Genomic DNA, 19,782 nt, shown 5'->3' on the forward strand with positions numbered 1-19,782 from the left:
AGAGCATAACAAAATCATAACTCATCAATAACATATTTAGCTATGAGAACTTATCGTGTTATTCGAAAGATATTCACGTTTCATACATGGATATGAAAATATCATGAAACTTTGATATCATATCTCGCTATGCCTTTAATAAGATATTTGAGTTGCTTTGAAAATATCTCATTAAAAGTAAGTTTTTAAGTGTAAATTGTTCGTTTTTATTATTCATAATATATTCAGTTTGCATTTAGTGTTCAACAACTTGAAAATAGTTGAACCGGTCTTTTTTTGTGATTTTTAATGCATATTATTGGTTTGTTATTGAAATATCAAGCTTTGCTATTCATATAGTCTTGAAGGAACAATATTTTGGTATTATTTTTTGTTATTTTACCAACTATGTAAACCATATTAAGATCAAAATGAGGTGTATTTCCAATATCTGGTTGTGATATTATGATGATATTTTGTTCTGCTCGGGAAGAATTTCGAAGGAACCCTCGATTAATAAGCAAATTTGAAATATCAACCCTCGTTTCTATTGTCAATTAGCCCAATATAGCCATGATCATTTGAAAAACGCATCAAAATTCAACTCAACTTTTGGAGTGAATTTTGATATTTAGCCACAACAGCTGCAGCATAATAACTTATTCACAACGCATGCCCCAGAGCGCGAATTCAATCACTAATCGTCAGTTATTTGCATATTAGGCCCGTGTGCTGCAATTTGATCAGACATCTCACAAATATTGGCATATTGGCAGTACACATCATCACGAGTACGCAATTATGTTTAATTCCCCCAATCAAAGCTAATATTGATACAAGCCAGCAATACGATGGATCAATTTGGGACGATCATCACAACGGAAACTCACTTCCACCATTCGATTAAAACAATATCCGCTCTCGGAACCTGCACCCGGAAAAGTGCCATTCCCAATGCGCCTGCTGCGGGCTTCGCCTTCAACGCAATTTTCGCTCCGATGGACAAGTTTCGCTTAGCCGGCTTTTGCTGCTCGCAAATGGAACACGCGCGGCTGCACGAGCAAATATTGGCCATGTTTTATTTTCGTATCTAGCGTAAAGTAAACCGAGCTTAATCGATTAGCTCCACCAGCGCGCGATTTCCCAGGCAGTGTCACCAATTCAGACATTTAAAAACAGATTAAAGCTTAATAATTGATAATCAATTTTAAATTTGGCCAGCTGGTGCGTGCATTCATGTGGATGTGTGTTCGTACTGTACCATCTGTGTGTCAATCAATCAGCCCTTGAACTCCACACAATACAGTCTCTCGATATGGGGTGGGGATAAAAAAAAGTGGATGGGGAAATCGGCAGTCAGTAGAATAAGCAGCTGATTTAAATTGCAAACATCCAACGACGACGTCGGGTTCGGAGCGGAAATAAATATATAAATCAAACAAATGCGAACGGCGCGGTGCAATACGCGAGGAATTCAACCGAAATTTAACGCTTCTTTTTTGCCTGATGTTTCAATATATCAACCAGTGAAGGCAGATCCTGACAGGCTGCCGTGGAATTATCGTTTGCATAATAGATGGATTTCAATCGGTCTCATCAATATAAATGTTTGCCTTCACGGGTATCTGCTGTGGCTGCTGCGGGAGACGACGACGGCGGTGGCGGGGAGGAAATGAAGAACTCAATTGCCGAAGCTTACGGATTGGTGAAGCCCGCTGCTGCTTGGTGGGTAAATGGAAAAGCGTAAACTTTATGCCGTAATTATTCGATAATATTCATCCAATTAAGTTTGCTTATCCTTTTCAGTTGCTTTTCGAGAATCTGCATAAACAGATTAATGGATGCAACATCAAGATACACTGCCGCTGCGGATGATAAACAGTGCTTTGCTCCGCAGCCCGGAACTGCAGCGTAATCCGACGGTTGGGAGTTTTAGTATCAGAAAATATCCGTTTATCAAACTCACGTTCTGGTGCGGTACGAAAATTTTCTAGTCGCAAGTAAAAAATGGCAAGCAATCACTTATAGAGTATTTACGCAATGTTGTCACTTGAGGATGACAAACCGTTTGTTTTTAGGTTTTTCTATTCAATGAAATCTTGTTAGACGATGTGTTAACGTTTACACACTGCAACTGAAATTTAAAAACATTTCATGGATGTTTTATATCGAATCACTATCAAAGTCTCATATAACAGCCTTGCGGAACGACCATATTTTTGCTGATTCTCTTGACTAATTTTCTTTAAATTACATCATTTAAAATGTCCATAATCAAAAGATATTAGCTAAATAAGAACATGAAATGTAATAGTAAACCACAAATATGATGTTATTTTCTAAAAACAATCATCCATGTAAAAATTTAAGTTCAAAATTAACATACACTAATTCACCGAAAAACGTAATTTTATTTTTCATATACAATACACGGTTTTTTTTCTACGCGGGTTTTTTGTTATGCGGTTTTTTTTTCGCGGATTCCGGAATTTACGCGGTTCATTTTACGCGGATTCCGGAATTTACGCGGTTTTTTTTACGCGGCACGTATCTCCAGCGTAAAAAGGCGACTTAAGTGCAAAAAAAAATGCAAAAAACCAGCGGAATAAGAATAAATCAACCAAACAATGATTGAAAAACAACTATTTATAATAAAATCATCAAAAGATAAAACTTTGACAAACCAAAAGACCATTTAGCCAGTGAGCGAATTACAGGTTTACCTCCATTTTATATTCAGTGATTGATTTTATAACTGATACAGTTACAGTTAACTGAATGTATAGATAGTATTCTCTTATAACTATTGTTGTTAAGTTTGCTTATACGCAGGACACAAAATTATATACATATACTCGTCAAAATATCAACTTTAAAATAGGTAGAGCCACTTACAACATGGGACTTTAATAAACATCGCGAAGAAATGGTCAAAATACTTATCCGATTTTAATCGAAAATTCGGTATGTTCTGCTGAAACAGCTAAATTCGTTTCAGATAATCAATTACAATTTCCTCAAAATGTTGGAATGACTTAAAAAATACGAGTAATTCGACTTCACAGCAGCATTTCGAACTCACGTTCCAATATCTGCCACCAGTCAACGTCAGCACGTACAGAAATTTTTTTTGTCTCCCGGCCGCACAGCTGTAACATGCAACACGCAAAGGTGTAATAAACTGTTCTGTGACTGAAAGTGCTACACTTTTGCTATCAGCTTCCTTTTGACAACTATACATTTTATTTTTTTGCGCAGCTGAGAATCTGTTTCCATACATTCATATCACATATGGAATAAAATCTCTTTGCGTCTAGCAAAACTATGGAAATGACATAACATGAAAAAGGGTGGAGCCACTTCACGAGTCTAAAATGAACATCGTGAGCAGAAAACGAACTCGAAATTAGCTAGCCGCTGATTTTCTAATTGATTTTGAATTCATTTTTTCAAGATTTACTAATTATTACACCGAAAGTGGCAAAAAAAGAAAAAAAATCAAAATGACACCGGCAATAAAATGCAACAGTTACAAAATGAGACAAAACATGAAAATGAAATTAGTGAAGAGTACTTAAAAATGAATGCAAATTGCTGGAGGAAATCAAAGCAAAATTATCAAAATTGTAAATGAAAAGTAATTATAAAATTCATTTATAGACAGCTTTGATATTTCGACATTGGAAATAAGATTAAAGAGTTAATTTTTAGCATGAAATCGAGAGGCAAATAGAAGAAAATATTGCTAAAAACATAACTACCGGTACCGATTTTTTTACTATTTATAATATAACCTATTTCTTGCGTAATTTTTCAAAGCGACCTATCAAACATTGAGAGACTCTCTTTGTTTACTTTCTCTTTGATCAATAATTAAGTTATTTTTCCATATTTCATAACACTCAATGCATAGTAAGCAAGACAGTATTACTATCTCTCGATTAAGGGGAAGAAAGCTTAGAAAATATATATAATGACGACGTAATTAACGAAACAAAGTCAGAGAGTAGAGAATTTGTCATTGTTACTTAGGTCCCTTTGAAAAACCACGCGAGATTTAAAGCCAAAATGTCGTAAGAGAACGTCGATAAAAAACGTAACGCTTTTGGGAGAAGCGGGAAGACTATCTGACAAAGCGTTGCAACCCATACGAAAAATTTTGAGGACCCATACAAAAGCAGAGGGTGTCGAAAATAGTTGTTCTTGCACTGCACAATTAATGGACGTTCCCTAATTGATTCATTACATGAACAAAAATTTGACCAATAAAAAAAATTAAACGAAATGATAAAAAAGATAGAAAATACAAATATTTAAAAAAAAAACTTAAAATTTAAAAAACCTAAACTTGAAAATATGCAAAAATAAATAAAACAATAATTAGATATAAATTGAAAGAAATATAAAAAAAAAGTTAAAAATTGAAAACAAATTAAAAATAAATGAAAAAATGTAAGAGTAATAAAACAAAACATAGAAAAAATTAAAAAAAAACAAGTTGACGTTTAAAGTTAAAAGTAAACAGTTCGCGATACACTTATCAAAATGTTTTTTTTTTCTGTTTGAATGCATATACATGAAAAAGAACTACAAGATACTATTACTTTTAGTAAGAAATGTATTTTCTAACGTATTGTTTAAGGGATTTATATTTCGGCTTGCAGTCTAATAAATTGCGTTGATTTCTATCTGCTCATCACCAACGTTTCGGTCCTCCTATGGGACCATCATCAGGGCCTAAAATATATTTCACATTTTACGTACAAATTGATTTACATTAGGACAAAATTACACAATATGACATTGAAAAACTACTCACTCGAAAACAGTAACCAACAAGTTAAAAAGTTTGTGCAAAACATACAAAGGGTCGGATCGCGAAGGGTTTAATGCCGTACATAAATTCCTTAAATAATACATCAATTCCAGTCGAAAACTTAAGTTACAGTATTTTCTAACGTTAGGTGATTTATCAAAAGAAAATCGCAAATTGCAAAATGAACAAAAATATATTCTTTTGATTCGAATATACCAGCGGGTAGACAAAATGATTGTGACAGGCAAATTTTTTTTCAATTTTTAAATAGCCAGAACTTCACGAAAAATGAATCAATTTGGTATCATTTTACTGGAAAACTATCCCTAGTAATGTTTGGAAACCAGAATAGTTTTCGAAACCGAATTCATCAAAATTGATTAATTTTCTGTCTATTTTCAAAATTGACAAAATTTTACTAATCTCAATCTTTTTTGTTTATAGGGTTCGACTGTATACAGTGGAAAAAAATTGGAGACTACATATCAAATCGAGTCCACCCGTAGTAGGGAACTTATGTAAGGCTTGAAAGTTATAAGGCAACTTCCATAAAATACATAACGCTTTAATGAAAGAGTGGGATCTACACAAAAGAAGAGGGTGTCGCAAATAGTTATGTTTCCACTGCGAAATTAATGAACGTTTCTTAAGGGGGGACCTTACTCTGGAAGATTGAAAAATAATGAGTTTTCTTGATTTGTTTTTCGGATGTTTATAGTAAAGTGAAGTGCTCGGATATTTTAGCTATTGATTAAGGTATGTTTGAAGATGTATTTTGCATGTTGTGGCTGCAAATATAGTAAGTATTACGTATTAGGCACTGTGGTCAAATTGTGTACGGTATCCGCACTGACATTATGAATAATTCACACCTTTATTTCCAGTTTCCTCATTTTTCAACGTTCGAAAAGTTTTATTTTGTTTGTTGGAATACTAATGTACGAAAATCCAGCCATCCAGCACAAGAACAAGTACAAATTACAACCAGCCCTTCTCAGGGCCACCAATACGTTCTTGAGGTAATGTTGAATTTTTCTTACCTTGCAAATACTGAAATTAGCAGTTTTACGTTTGTTACATCTGATGAAAAATCTTAACTACTTCAATCACATGATTGTAGAGCACAAAAAGGTGCTATTATGTTTCGCATTTCCAGTAAACTAGGTATATTCTGTCGACCTTGTTAGGAAAAGAAGCATTAAACGACCAATCAGAGGTCGACATTTGCTTTTCGACAAGGCTACAATTTTCTGCATTTGAACGAGTGCTTAATTGATTTTCCAATCGATTACTGCAAAAATGACGGAAATCGGTTGGAAACTGACTGAGTTTAAAACGTTTGAAAGTGGACATTTTTCGTGACGCTTTCGATGTTTTCGGTTTTTGAAATTGGATCCCTGTATTGAAGTTGGACCGCGGTATGTGTTGCCGTAAGACGTAGTCTACGTCAAAGATCAAGTAAATCTCAAGAGAGATGAATCGATTGAATAACTTCAAAACAAGAGACAATGTTTGTGAAAAGTGCAGAGAAATTAAACTGAATGAAAAAAAGAATTGATCGAAAAACAACTGTACAAAACGACAAAAAATAAAACCAAATCATGTAAAATGTAATTAGAAATATTCAAAAATGGAACTGTATTGAAATACACTTTCTACATTTTGTAATACTTGACAAAGTCGCAGAGAGTAGAAAACCAAAGAAGTTAACCGACCTAGTTCATTTCATACTGACGTAAATAAAAGCCAATATCAGGTTAACAAATCATTCAGTTAAGTACAACAAATCTAAAAAAAATGAAAGAGGAAAACCGAAGATGGATAAGAAACTGCTCAAACATCACATACATTAAAAAAAAGGTAGAAAAAAAATACAAAACTAACAAAAACCAGCAAAAAAGTGTGGAAGAAATAATAACATCACAAAAAATGTGATACTGAAAGAACAAACCAAAAAAAAAATTTGTTTTAGTTGAAGAGGTTATTTGTAAGACACGACGGCAAGGCCAACTTAGAATTACGACAGCCTTTCATAAGACGAAAATATATTTTTTGCAATAGGTTTGGGAATACACTTGATTGGAGTTAATCAATTTAATAGTGTGAAGCGGTAAATTTCAGTCTCAATTCTTTTTCAACTCCCTTTCTTATTAATTGATCGTTAACCTTGAAGAGAAGCGTTGATTTTGGGTTGCCATTTTCCGATGATAAGAGATGATTCTAATTTCTCCCCTCACACACTGCAAGCAATCAAACAAAACATAACGTTCATACACACACACACTTTTGGCACACTCACAACTGTTAGCGGACAAATGGCAGGAAACAAGCGAGATGCGACAGATCGGACTAAACTACTAACATCTCTGGACATGTTCAGCAATGCTGTGCAGTGCTGCGCACCACCGATTGGTCCGTCTGCTGTGGAACGCTGCGTTCGAATGAGCTTTTCTACACTAAAATCAGTAGCTGCTCTGCGCTAGTCAGTATCCAGCAAGCGTCAACCGTCCCCTTGCTGCAGTAAGTAAGATTATACAATGAAGACTGAATTTCTGCATGCTAGCATCTATATGTGACTACTGAAAGTCAAACTTCCGATAGGCGTGTCTGTGTCGACTAGAGTGAGTAGAACAACAAAAATCGGTTATGAGGTCAAATCGTTTGAACACTTTAGGCCATTCTGGGGAAGAAGGCCTCTTTTTAGCGGTGTCCAACTTTTCCTATACGAATTTGATTATCTGATGATCTTCTGAAATTTGGAACATTGAAAAATTTACACAAATTTCTTATTATAAGAAAGAAAAATGTGTCTCCTGAAGGTCGAAAAACCCAGAAATCTATACTATTTATATTTGAGTCATGATTTGTATGTTTGTATCTATGTTCCATAATAACCCTGGAATGTCCGAACCGATTCCTACCAAACCTGGTATACGTGTTCTTCATACGAAGAAGATAGTCATAGATGCACTGAAAGACTAAAAGCCTACTTCTGAAAGGGAATGTATATGTTTTATCGGTCATGGAAAGTGATGTTGGATGTCCGCTTTCTGCAAAGTTAGGTAAATTGATAAAATTTTCTTTTACAGTCCGATGTATCCCTCAATATGGATATTTTGGGAGTTTAGGTAATTTCTAGAGATCTGAAGCCGTTTAAAAAAACACTGGACTGGAAAGTTGGGTATAATATAGAAATATTGTTCGAATAAACTCCAGTGTTGGTATTCACGGTACCAGGAACGTTCAGAAACCAGAAATGGATGGAAATTTTGAGTCTCAAGATTGCGACCTTCTGGTTTCTGAAAAGCTGAAAAAAGTATACAAGTACTCCCCATAATTAGTGTTTCAAGAACCGGGATGATCCTAACCGAAAATCGTTGCCCGACGTTATTTTTTTAGAAACAAAAAATACAAATACAAACAGACTCAAACCTATATCCTAGTGATGTCCGTGTTTGGGAAAGCGAAAGTTCTTCGTAGATTTTAAGATACCAGTTAATTATTTAATGATATCAACCTTTATACAGGTGTAATATTACCCTAATTGAGCCATAGAAATTAGAATCGGGTCATCGAAAATCATACCTAAAATCATTCTAAAAGCGAGCGAAAATTTGAGTTATGCTCCTCTTTAAGCAAGACCGACTTTCAAGTGTAATCAAATCCAACTATAGTATATTAAAATAATAGAATTGTTGCTAGAAAAACGTATCTCCTGACGACCGGAAACTTAAAGATCTAATATATCATTATAAAAAAGGAACTTATTATGGCTCTCCTACTTGCTCCAAGCATTATTCATCAAAGTCATCAGAAAACCCTTGAGTTTGGCTCCCAGCATATCACACGTAGATAATCGATCGGAGAGCGTGACGATGCAAGCAACATGTACTTTGCGAAATTGAAATCACGTCACACACACACACACCTAATCGGCTGGTAGCAGCTCTGTCATCACCTGTAGACGTAATGGTTAATCTTTGTAATTACCTGACAATATCGCAACGTGAGATTAAAAGCCAATCACACTGAACACATCGTTCCTCGAGGATCTTGCCACGACGAAGACGGCAATGACGACACAATTCGATTAGATTGTTCCCTGTCAATCCTGTCGGCTTTTGTCGCGTCAAAGCATGGAGACGACTCAGACGGCAAGTGGGGCGCAACCAACTCGAACAACCGAAAGCCCTCGCACTTCTTGGCTTTCAATTAGGTCGACGGTAAACATGCCTTATCTTGTCGGTAGATAAGATTATTTATGGCCGGTATTGCGTGTGAAGTGTGAGGCGGAACTGTACTGTACCCGACTGCCGAAGGGTTCAAATTGAATTCGCTCCGGTACCGAGTTGCTGTCCTGAATTCGTTATCGCCAGGGTGGCTAACCCAATTCATGGTGCTCAATCAGCAGCGTTTGGAAAATTTCAATTATTATTTTTCCTGGAAGAGAATAAATTGCGGCCACGTGCATTGTCCCGGAACTCGACTGCAAGGGTGGATATGATTAATATTTTTTTCTCGCTTTCCGCTACCGTTACGGAATCAAGCGAAATCGAGTTTTTTTATTGTTTTTTGTTGCTCGCACTCAAAATGATCTGGAAAATTTCAACCGCTTGGTATTTACAGCATTAGCTAATTTTATTATTGTGTTTTCCATTCCAACAACTCGACCGATCCCTTTTTGTCCTGTTTACGGATTCTCCATGTTTTATTTTTTCGCAAATTGTTTATGCAGGCAGGAAGGCAACGGTGAAGCACATAAAATAAGTGGCGTAACATCCTTTGCGGTTTTTTGAAGCGGCAAAGCCTAATAAATTATCGGCAATAAATTTACCTTTAGGTTGAATTTTCGCGTAACAGTGCGAGAAAGTGGAATCCGGTTCAACAGTGGCGACACAGATTGTACGTACCTGGAAAGAAAGAAGAAAAAATACTTTAATTCTTATGTCTAATTCAACTTCCCGGAATCCGTTTACTGTTTATACAATAAATAAAAACTCTCGTTCCATGATTCCAGAATCATCTCATGCATGCCATGTTGGATTAAATCCAAATAGTCACACTCAAAATTAAATTAAATGATGATTTACTGCCGCCTTCGTCCAGCAGCGCTTCTCGTGAAGCCAATTTAAAGCAAATTTTCTGCCCGAATAAATACGCTTCGGTGGATTTAACAATTACCAGGCAACAAGTTCGGCACAATAGAACCCTCGGGAGTGGCGGCATCAGTTCATCAGATCGGCAATTTAGTCAATTTGGAATTGTTCAAACAGGACAAAACAAAAACTTTTATCTAAAGGATAAATAACTCTGATTTTTTGTCTGTCTGAAAGCCAACAGAATTTGCAACTCTCGACACGCACAGTTCACCAACCAGGAGGAGAAAGCCGGAGTCGAAGGTTATTTTCGACAAGGACAAGATTATTTTTGCCTCATCCGGTGCCGGCGTCGGACAGCGACAGCGGATGCCGGAGGAGAATAACAGTGTAACAATGCTGCGCCACCGATAAAAGGAACCCTGTGGTCTTTATCCATTTTCCGGTCTGTCACGGTCGGTCGGAAACAGTCGAAAAATAAAATCATCCTTGGTGAACTCTCGCCGTACTTCGCTGGGCAATTAATCATTTGTGGCCAGAGATAGGCAGCCAGACAAGGACCATATGTTCCAAATGTGACAGGTAGAATTTTTCAGGCAGTGGTTAATGCCTTTCAAGCAAATTTTCAAGTATGAATTGAAAGCAAACAAAGATGAGTCCACAAAAAAACCTCTGACGTCGAGAAACTTATTTCATCTCACTGTGTACTATGACAAGTGGTTTTGGTTGCGAATTAATCGGCCACGGCAGATGGCGCCTAGGCTCCGTATTGATTTTATGACGTTTGCCCGGAGCCCTAATCCAATGATTCATTGCCGGGTGGACACAGATAGACGCGGTGACTGATGGCAATTTAAGGGAATCGAGTTGACACAAGGCTTGCTTTCGTTGCGAATCGAGCGTCAACGATTGGCATTGAAAGAGCCGACCGGAATGACCTGATGACGAGGAAAATGGATCGATTTTGGGTCAATAAATAAACTGCTGGGGGACAACACGGGCTGCCGATGATGTTTATTCTAGAGAGAAATGTTCCGGCTGTGGTTTCTAGGAACTGCACTTTCCAACGTCTATACAGCCATTGCCATTACATGAGTACTTGTTAGTTGTTTCGTTACTAATTGATAAGATGAAAGTGAACTCTGGCAAAGCGAAGCACTTTCATAGAAGGAAATCAAGGTCAATTTATGGTTTATTTAAACAGAGATTAAAAATGGATAAGAAGATATAAATAAACTCGCTTGTAAACTATCACTGAAGCTGCATTCTGGAAACGAGAAACAATCCTTTGGGACTTCGAAATATTGTCTCTTGCTGCTGCCCATAGTTGATTATTTTGTGTGACTGCTCCAGAACAATCAGTTTCTCATAGACAAAAAATCGTGACCAGCGTGCCATAACAGTATCTATATCGCTCTACCAATCCTTTTTTTTAGAGGACTCAGAAATATCATGAACTTTACTCTTGTATGCATCCAAGGTCAGCTGCCAAAATATTGTGGACAGATCCAATATATTCATTCTGATCGATGACAATTTTCGAACTTAATGTTACAGTCCTCCAAAGAGGATGTTTTTCTGTACCTTTTAATAGTTTGTTAAACAATATCTTGCTTAACGTCACACGGTTCAGACGTTTAAATATTAGGATCACCGGCCAAAAACCAATTTACTACGACTTCCTGATATTGCTGCATCGCACATCAAAAACAAAACACAACTGGCAAACAACCAACACCATGTGTATTTGTGAGGGCAAGAACTCTCACTTATACCTTCTTATATCATACGAGAGCAATGGGAAGGACTCGAAAACTTGTGTTCGAATATATTGAACACGGTGCACCACAAACAACTCCGAGAACATAGACAAATCCTAGAATAATACTGAACTATTCAACAGTAAGATCAGGTGATTAAATTTGACGGAATAGGAAACTTTCGAAACAAATAGATAACAAACATTCACATTCAGTTCGCATGACAAAAAAAAAATTTCAGAGATTAATTTGAAACATTATTCATATCTCAATAATAAAAATTAATTAAAATAAAAATTAGATCTAACTCAAGAACGGATCGACTTAAAAATTTGTATGTAAGAGTTTCTAGGATCGAGAAAGGTTATTATACTGGATTGAGACCCCTTCTTCATTTGGGTGAAAAGAGTTCCATACAAATGAAACACAAATTTCTGCTTACTTCGAGAACTAGTCAAGCAAATGGAACCAAATTTGGTACGTAGAAGTTTTTGGAAGCAGAAAATATTTCTATGGTGGCTCGAAATACCACAAAATATCAAAATAATGGTGGCAGTGGTCCAAATCTTACAAAAAATGGTGGCTCGAAACCCCTCTCTTCTTGAAGGAGGGGTCCCATATAAATGAAACACAAGTTTCTGCACAACTGAGAGCATAGCATATGCAACCAAATTTGACACGTTGAGCTTTTTGTGAACAAGAATTATTTATCCGGTAGTTGACCCCCCACCTCCTCTATGGAAGGGTAGGGCTCCCATACAATTTAAATACAAATAAGTTTAAAACCAATTAGGCAAATGGAACCAAATTTGGAATGTGAAGAAGTGCAAGAAATATTTCTATGACGATTTGACACCTCTTTTTATCCTGAAAAGGAGAGAGGGGGTCCAACACCAACGAAACACATAATTATAACACAGAAGCCAAAAATCGACCCCACAGACAATTTTGAATTCTGAGAAAGCGAATTCTGGATTCTGAAAAACAGCCTGAAATGAGTGAATACAATCAAAAATGGGTATTTCCGTAATCGGTAAGATGCACAGGAGCCAAAAATAGACCTAGTATGTGGGGGTGTGCGAAATTTCGCGAAATCTTGAGTTTTCCCGAAATTAAACGATAGTTACCTATCGCATTTATAAATTCTGATTTAGGTTCAGAGCTGCTTCAAAATTTCAGGCCTTACAAAAATCTGAAACATCTAGAATTTACAATATTTTGCTTAAGTTCCGGAATTTTCTTGAACATTTTTCACTTAGGTAAACTTTAAATATCTCTAAACCTCCTTTCCAAGTATGGTTCAGCGGAAATATTTACTTAAAATTTATTAATTTTAGAAGAAGAATTTCGAGAAAAAATTCGCTTAGTTCCGAAAACCTCCGAATTTCGCACAGCCTTACTCAGATAGCATTTTGAGCCTTTTCAAGGCCATCATATTATTTTCAGTTGTTTTATTAGTGTCAGATAAAGTAATTGACATAAAAACGCTTGAGATTTGCCGAATCAGTATGAATATGAAAAGAATTTGAATTGAATGTGAATTGCATTCATTTTAGATTGAATTTGAATTTGGATTCCGATTGGATGGCTTGGATTGGGATTTAAATTGGGTTTGGATTTGAATTAGATTGGGACAGGATTTTGATTGAACTTGAATTTGGATAGATTTTGGAAGAGATTTGGATAGGTTTTGGATAGGATTTAGATAGAATTTGGATTGAATTAAGGTTGGATTCGGTTCAGATTTAGATTGGATTTGGATAGATTTATACTTGGAAATTGAATTTGAACTATATTTGGATTAGGCTTTCATTTAGATTTATGATTTGGATTAAATTTTGATTGGGATTTAAGTGGATTGGAAATTGATTTGGATTAGATTAAAACTTGGAATGAATTAGAATTGGATTCGGACTGGATTGGGATTGGATTCGCATTGGATTTGGATCGGATTTGGTTTGGAATTTATCTGCATTTGATATGGATTAAATTCGGATTTGAATTGGATTTGAATTAGATTCAGATTAGATTTGGTTTAAATTTGGATTGGATTTACATTGGAATTGAATTGAATTTGGATAGGATTTCAGCTGGATTTGGAATAGATTTGGATTCGCGGATTGGACAAGGATTCAGATTGGATTGGATTTAGATTAGATTTGGAATGGACTTGGACTCGATTTTAACTGGATTTGGAATGGATTCGGAATCGATATGGATTAGATTTGATCAGGACTTGGATTGAATTTGTATTGGATTCAGATTGGATTTGGATTAGATTTTGATTGGGTTTTAATTGGATTTGGAATGGATTTGGACTCGATTTTAAATGGATTTGGATTGGATTTTCAGTGGATTTGGATTGTATTTGAATTGGATTCTGATTGGATTTGGATAAGATTGAGATTGGGTTTTAACTGGATTCGGACTCGATTTTGATTGGATTTGGAATGGATTTTCAGTGGAGTTGGATTGAATTTTGGGTTTGGATTTGGATTAGATATTGATTGAATTTTTACTTTTTTTACCGGATTTGGAATGGATTTGGATTCGATTTTAACTGGATTTGGAATGCATTTCTAGTGGATTTGAATTGGATTTTTAGTTTGGATTAGATTTTGATTGGATTTTAACTGGATTTGGAAAAGATTTGGAATGGATTTTCAGTGGATTTAGATTGGATTTGGATTGTATTTGAATTGGATTCGGACTGGATTTGGATTGCATTTCAATTGGAATCATGATGGAGTTTGATTGGATTTAAACAAGATTTGAATTCAGATTGGATTGGATTTGGATTAAATTCGGAATCGATTTGGATTAGATTTGATCAGATCTTGGATTGAATAGGGTAGGAGTTGAATTCGATATGGATTGGACTTCGATTGGATTTGGATTATATTTTGATTGTATTGGGATTGAAATTGGATTGGATTTTTAGTTTGGATTTGGATTAGATTTTGATTGGATTTTTACTGGATTTGGAATGGATTTGGATTCGATTCCAACTGGATTTGGAATGGATTTAATATGGATTTGGATTAGATTTTTAGTTTGGATTTAGATTGGATTTTATGTGGATTTGAAATGGATTTGGACTCGATTTCAACTGGATTTGGATTGGATTTTGGGTTTGGAATTGGATTAGATTTTGATTGGATTGTTACTGGATTTGGATTCGATTTTAACTGGATTTTTAGTGGATTTGGATTGAATTTTTAGTTTGGATTAGATTTTGATTGTTTTTCTACTGGATTTGGAAAAGATTTGGATTGGATTTTCAGTGGATTTAGATTGAATTTGGATTGTATTTGAATTGCGTTTTAATTGGAATTAGGACGGAGTTGGATTGAATTTAAACATGATTAGGATTCAGATCGGATTGGATTTGGATTAGAATCGGAATCAATTTGGATAAGATTTGATCAGAACTCGGATTGGATAGGGTAGGATTTCGATTCGATATGGATTGGATTTGGATTGGATTTTGAGTTTGGATTTGGATTAGATTTTGATTGGATTTTTACTGGATTTGGAATGGATTTGAATTCGTTTTTAACTGATATTTAGAATGGATTTCTAGTGGATTTGGATTGGATTTTGAGTTTGGATTTCGATTAGATTTTGATTGGATTTTAAATGGATTTGGAATGGATTTGGCTCGACTTTATCTGGATATGGAATAAATTCAGTCTAGATTTGAATTTGATTTGAATTAAATTGGGATTGGATTTGGATTGGATTTAGATTGAATTTGGAATACATTTGGACTGGATTTAGATTAGATTCGGATTGGATTAGCGGATTTGACTTGGGTTCAGAATGTATTGGATTTAGATTAGATTTGGAATGGACTTGGACTCGATTTCAACTGGATTTGGAAAGGATTCGGAATCGATATGGATTAGATTTTATCAGGACTTCGATTGAATTTGGATTGGATTCAGATTGGATTTGGATTGGATTAGAATTTGATTGGATTTTAACTGGATTTGGAATGGTATTGGACTCGATTTGAACTGGTTTTGGAATGGATTTGGATTGGATTTTCAGTGGATTTGGATTGTATTATTGTTTAGATATGAATTAGATTTGGATTGATTTCGTTTAGATTTTGATTGGCTTTTAACTGGATTTGGAATGGATTTGGATTTGATTTTAACTGGATATGGATTGGATTTTCAGTGTTTTTGGATTGGTTTTGGATTGGATTTGAACTAGATTTGGATTGGGATTGGATTAGATTTGGATTGGATTTTTACTGGATTTGGAATGGATTTGGATTCGATTTTAACTGGATTTGGAATGGATTTATAGTGAATTTGGATTGGATTTTTAGTTTGGATTTGGATTGGATTTTGATTGGATTTTAACTGGATTTGGATTGGATATGAATTAGATGTTGATTGGATTTGGATTGGATTTTTGGTTTGGATTTGGAATAGATTTTAATTGGATTTTAACTGGATTTGGACTAGACTTTAACTGGATATGGAATGGATTTCGCTTGGATTTTCAGTGGATTCGGATTGGTTTTGATTGGATTTGAACTAGATTTGGATTGGATTTGGTTTCAGGCTGAATTGGATCTGAATTAGATTCGGAATTGGTTTGAATTAGATTAGATTTGGATTTAGATTGGATTTAGGTTTGGATTGGATTTGGATTGGATTGGATTGGGATTGGATTTTTACTGGATTTAAAATGAATTTAGATTCGATTTAACCTAGATTTGAAATGGATTCATAGTGGATTTGGATTGGATTTCTAGTTTGAATTTGGATTAGATTTTGATTGGATTTTAACTGGGTTTTGAATGAATTTGGAATCGACTTTAACTGGATTTGGAATGGATTTTCAACAGTTTTGGATTGAATTTGGATTGGATGTAAATTGGATTTGGATTCGGATTGGATTTGGATTGGATTTCTAGTTTAGATATGGATTAGATTTTGATTGGATTTCAACTGGATCTGAAATGGATTTGGATTTGATTTTAACTGCATTTGGAATGGATTTGGATTGGATTAGAATAGGATTTAGATTGGATTTTCAGTGCATTCGGGTTGGATTTTGATCTTAACTGGATTTGGAATGCATTTGGATTCGACTTTAACTAGATTTGGATTAAATTTTAATTGAATTTGGATTGGATTGGATTTTGATTTAACCAGTTAAGATCCGGGACGGAACTTGTTTTTTAAAACAGCTCGTTCTCAGCACTTGAACGGCCGATTTGGGAAATCTTGGAGTTTTATTCAAGGGGAATACTTGCTCTAAGTTTTGGTAAAGGTGCCTCCCCTCTCGACCACTCCCCGTTTTTGTGAGACGCAAATGTCTGTGTTTTTTTCTAATTTTTCAAACAGATTGAGCAAACACTGGGAATTTTCATACGTATCAATTGCTCCATGTATCAAATCATGTCAGGTAGATGAAATATGGTATGTAAGAGTGAATTTTGGAGTTACTAAATTATTTCAGTACAAAATCACACAACTACGTTTTTTAATAAAAATTCTAATAACAAAATCGTTCTTCAAATTTTAGGCTCTACATTTTTGAAGTAAGGTCTCCTGAATCCATACGCGATAAAATATTTATTTTAGCATGGAAATATTTTGAGAAAAACGAGTTTAAATTCACTAAAGTAAATATTTTAATGGAAACCTGATTTTCTCAGTCTCCCACGGTGGGTTTCAACTTAACTCTTCAATTTTCAAGCTCTATATTTCTAGAGTAATCCAATTATGCTGAAAGATTTATTCTAGCATGCACAGATTTAGAGAAAAATGAGTTTGAATTCACTGAAGTACGAGTTCTTATGAAAACTTGATTTTCTCCAAATCTGTGCATGCTAGAAAAAATCTTTCCCCATTGTCGTTATATATTGGTTTCTAGAATAATTGGAAATATTTTTAATTAAAGGTCATACCTCTCAAGTGTACACACCTTCTCATATTTGGTGTAAACCCCAGGGAATTGTTCATATAAGGTCATCATCTGAAAATCCCAACTTTGAAACTGATTAAACCACTTCGCCACTGTAGAATCATCTTCCTTTTGATAAAAGTGCCATTTATAGTCAAAACACCCTTTTTAATTATAGTTTCAATGGGATAATGTTTAAAAATAAACTGATTAATTAATTCTGAAAAAGTTAGTCAAATAATACCAACAAAAAATATGAATTTCAACCGGCAGTGTTGCCAGTAGTGTTTTATTTTTGCATTTGAAAATCTTAAATTGCAATTTTCGGCAAATGATTGTAGTTCGATTTCAAATTTAATAATTTCATCATATTCCTGGGAAAATTTTACATAAAAACAACTTATCTACCCGAGGATATGAGCATATGAGGAGCAATGATGGAGTTACAGCATTTTCAAGAAATAGAGTCTTATTTATCTTATTTGGCTAGTATATTTGCTTTGACTATGGACATCATGGATGATACAATTTGAATAAAATTAGTCAAGGAATTACCAGCTGCTTAGATATCTAAACTAGGAAATTTTGCCGAAACTGAAAAATTTTAGGTTGGTTGCTGACACTGCTGTATCTGGTGTAAAAATAATTAAGAGGGCAGTGTTCACATTGGGAAATTGATAGCTTTGAAGTTTCTCTTTTCTCTATTCCTAGCAAAAGGATCATCGCTTAGAAAATCCTTTCTTTGCGATGCTTAATTAGAACTTAGAAATTTTAAATTGACGAAAAAACTATTCTATTGGATATCTAAACAAAAGGCCACACTTTCCGTTGAAATTTATATTACATTATTTATATATACAGTAACTTGAGTTTTGCTTATGATTTTTCATGTAAAATTTACTCAGAAACATAAGAAAATTATTATATTGGGAATCAAATAATACATATTTGCTGAAAATCGCGATTAACTTTTTCAGAATTCAAAAATAACATATCTGGCAACACTGCCGACTAAAATTGATTTAATTGTATTTCTCGATTAATTATCGCCAAAAATAAGGAATCACTTTATTTCTAGACATAATGTATTTGCAAATATAGTTAGAAGAACATGACAAAAATGGCACTTGAATCAAAACAGGGGCTGGTCTCGCGAGGAGTCAGCATTAAAGTTGGTATATTTGCATAGTGACCTTATATAAACAGGATCGTTGGCACGTTTGTACTTTTTTGAATACTTGAGATGGAATGACCCGTAAGTTCTAGACAATTTATAGACGGTATAAATTTGTTTTTCAGTCATTATAGTGTCTTAAAAAATGTAACCAAAGGTAACAAGATTTCTCAAAAATAAATCTGAGTAGTATTGGTTCACTACCTGACGATTACTTCATCAACACGTGTTATTCAAATTGCAGAACATAATAAAATATGAGTTGTTGTAGCACAAATTGATATTCCGACAGGCTTCTAGGAGAAAAACACAAAGTTCAGAGTACTCCTGTAATGGCAAATAAATTTCCGATCTAGTTACTCTTTCCGTGCTAACAAAACGAAATTCAAAAACCAATCAAGCAAATATTTTCAGCTTCGGTAACCGCAACCATCGACAACCTGTAGGAAATCAATTTTACAGACTGTGCAAAATCACTCAACTGAAAGCAAAACTTTTTCCAAGGGAGCCAGGATTCTCTCTACCTGTGCATCGATTTCCGGTTGTAACCAACCGACTAAGCAAGAAAAAAACTTGTTTCCGAAAAAACCGGCATCGCTCCAGCCTTTGTATAGCACACACACGCACTAAGCTGTTCACGCAACTTTTCTGGCTACTTTATTCTACTCTACCACCCACCCCCGTCCGAATGCATGTTCACAGCCGAAAGGAGTATTTCCCCCTTCCCCAGTCACACTGTTGTTCTGCTGTCCCGTAATGTAACCATACCTATGTAAAATCAAGCAGCCATGATGTAATCGGAAAAGTTGTTCCTTCTTGTGTGTCGTTGGCCTCCCTCCCATCGCCGAATCCCATAGACATTTCAAGCGATGGCACTGATCCATCTGCCGAACCGCTTGAAAAGCGGAGGAAAGTGAGGAGGCTCTGATAGAGAAACGATACCACAATTTGTACTGCTTACGTAGACCTTAACTCCTCCCGCCGACGCAACACAGTTCTTCTATCTAGGAGCTAGGAAAAATTGGCACA

The 19,782-nt window shown here is 35.2% G+C and overlaps 1 protein-coding gene across 5 annotated transcripts in view; it reads right to left on the bottom strand.

The window, feature by feature from the left end:
* LOC129721583 (leucine-rich repeat-containing protein 24) overlaps positions 1 to 19,782 on the bottom strand; it is a 399,477-nt gene that overhangs the window by 293,866 nt on the left and 85,829 nt on the right. The window contains exon 1 of one of the 5 annotated variants that reach the window (XM_055674357.1): positions 8,786 to 8,919. The exons of the other annotated variants lie outside the window; for them this stretch is intronic. The gene's annotated coding sequence lies outside the window, so the exon portion shown is untranslated. Of the gene's footprint in view, positions 1 to 8,785; positions 8,920 to 19,782 lie in introns of those variants that run through there. 5 annotated transcript variants of the gene reach the window in all.

This window comes from Wyeomyia smithii, chromosome 1, assembly GCF_029784165.1.
Source record: "Wyeomyia smithii strain HCP4-BCI-WySm-NY-G18 chromosome 1, ASM2978416v1, whole genome shotgun sequence".
Lineage (NCBI taxonomy): Eukaryota > Metazoa > Arthropoda > Insecta > Diptera > Culicidae > Wyeomyia > Wyeomyia smithii.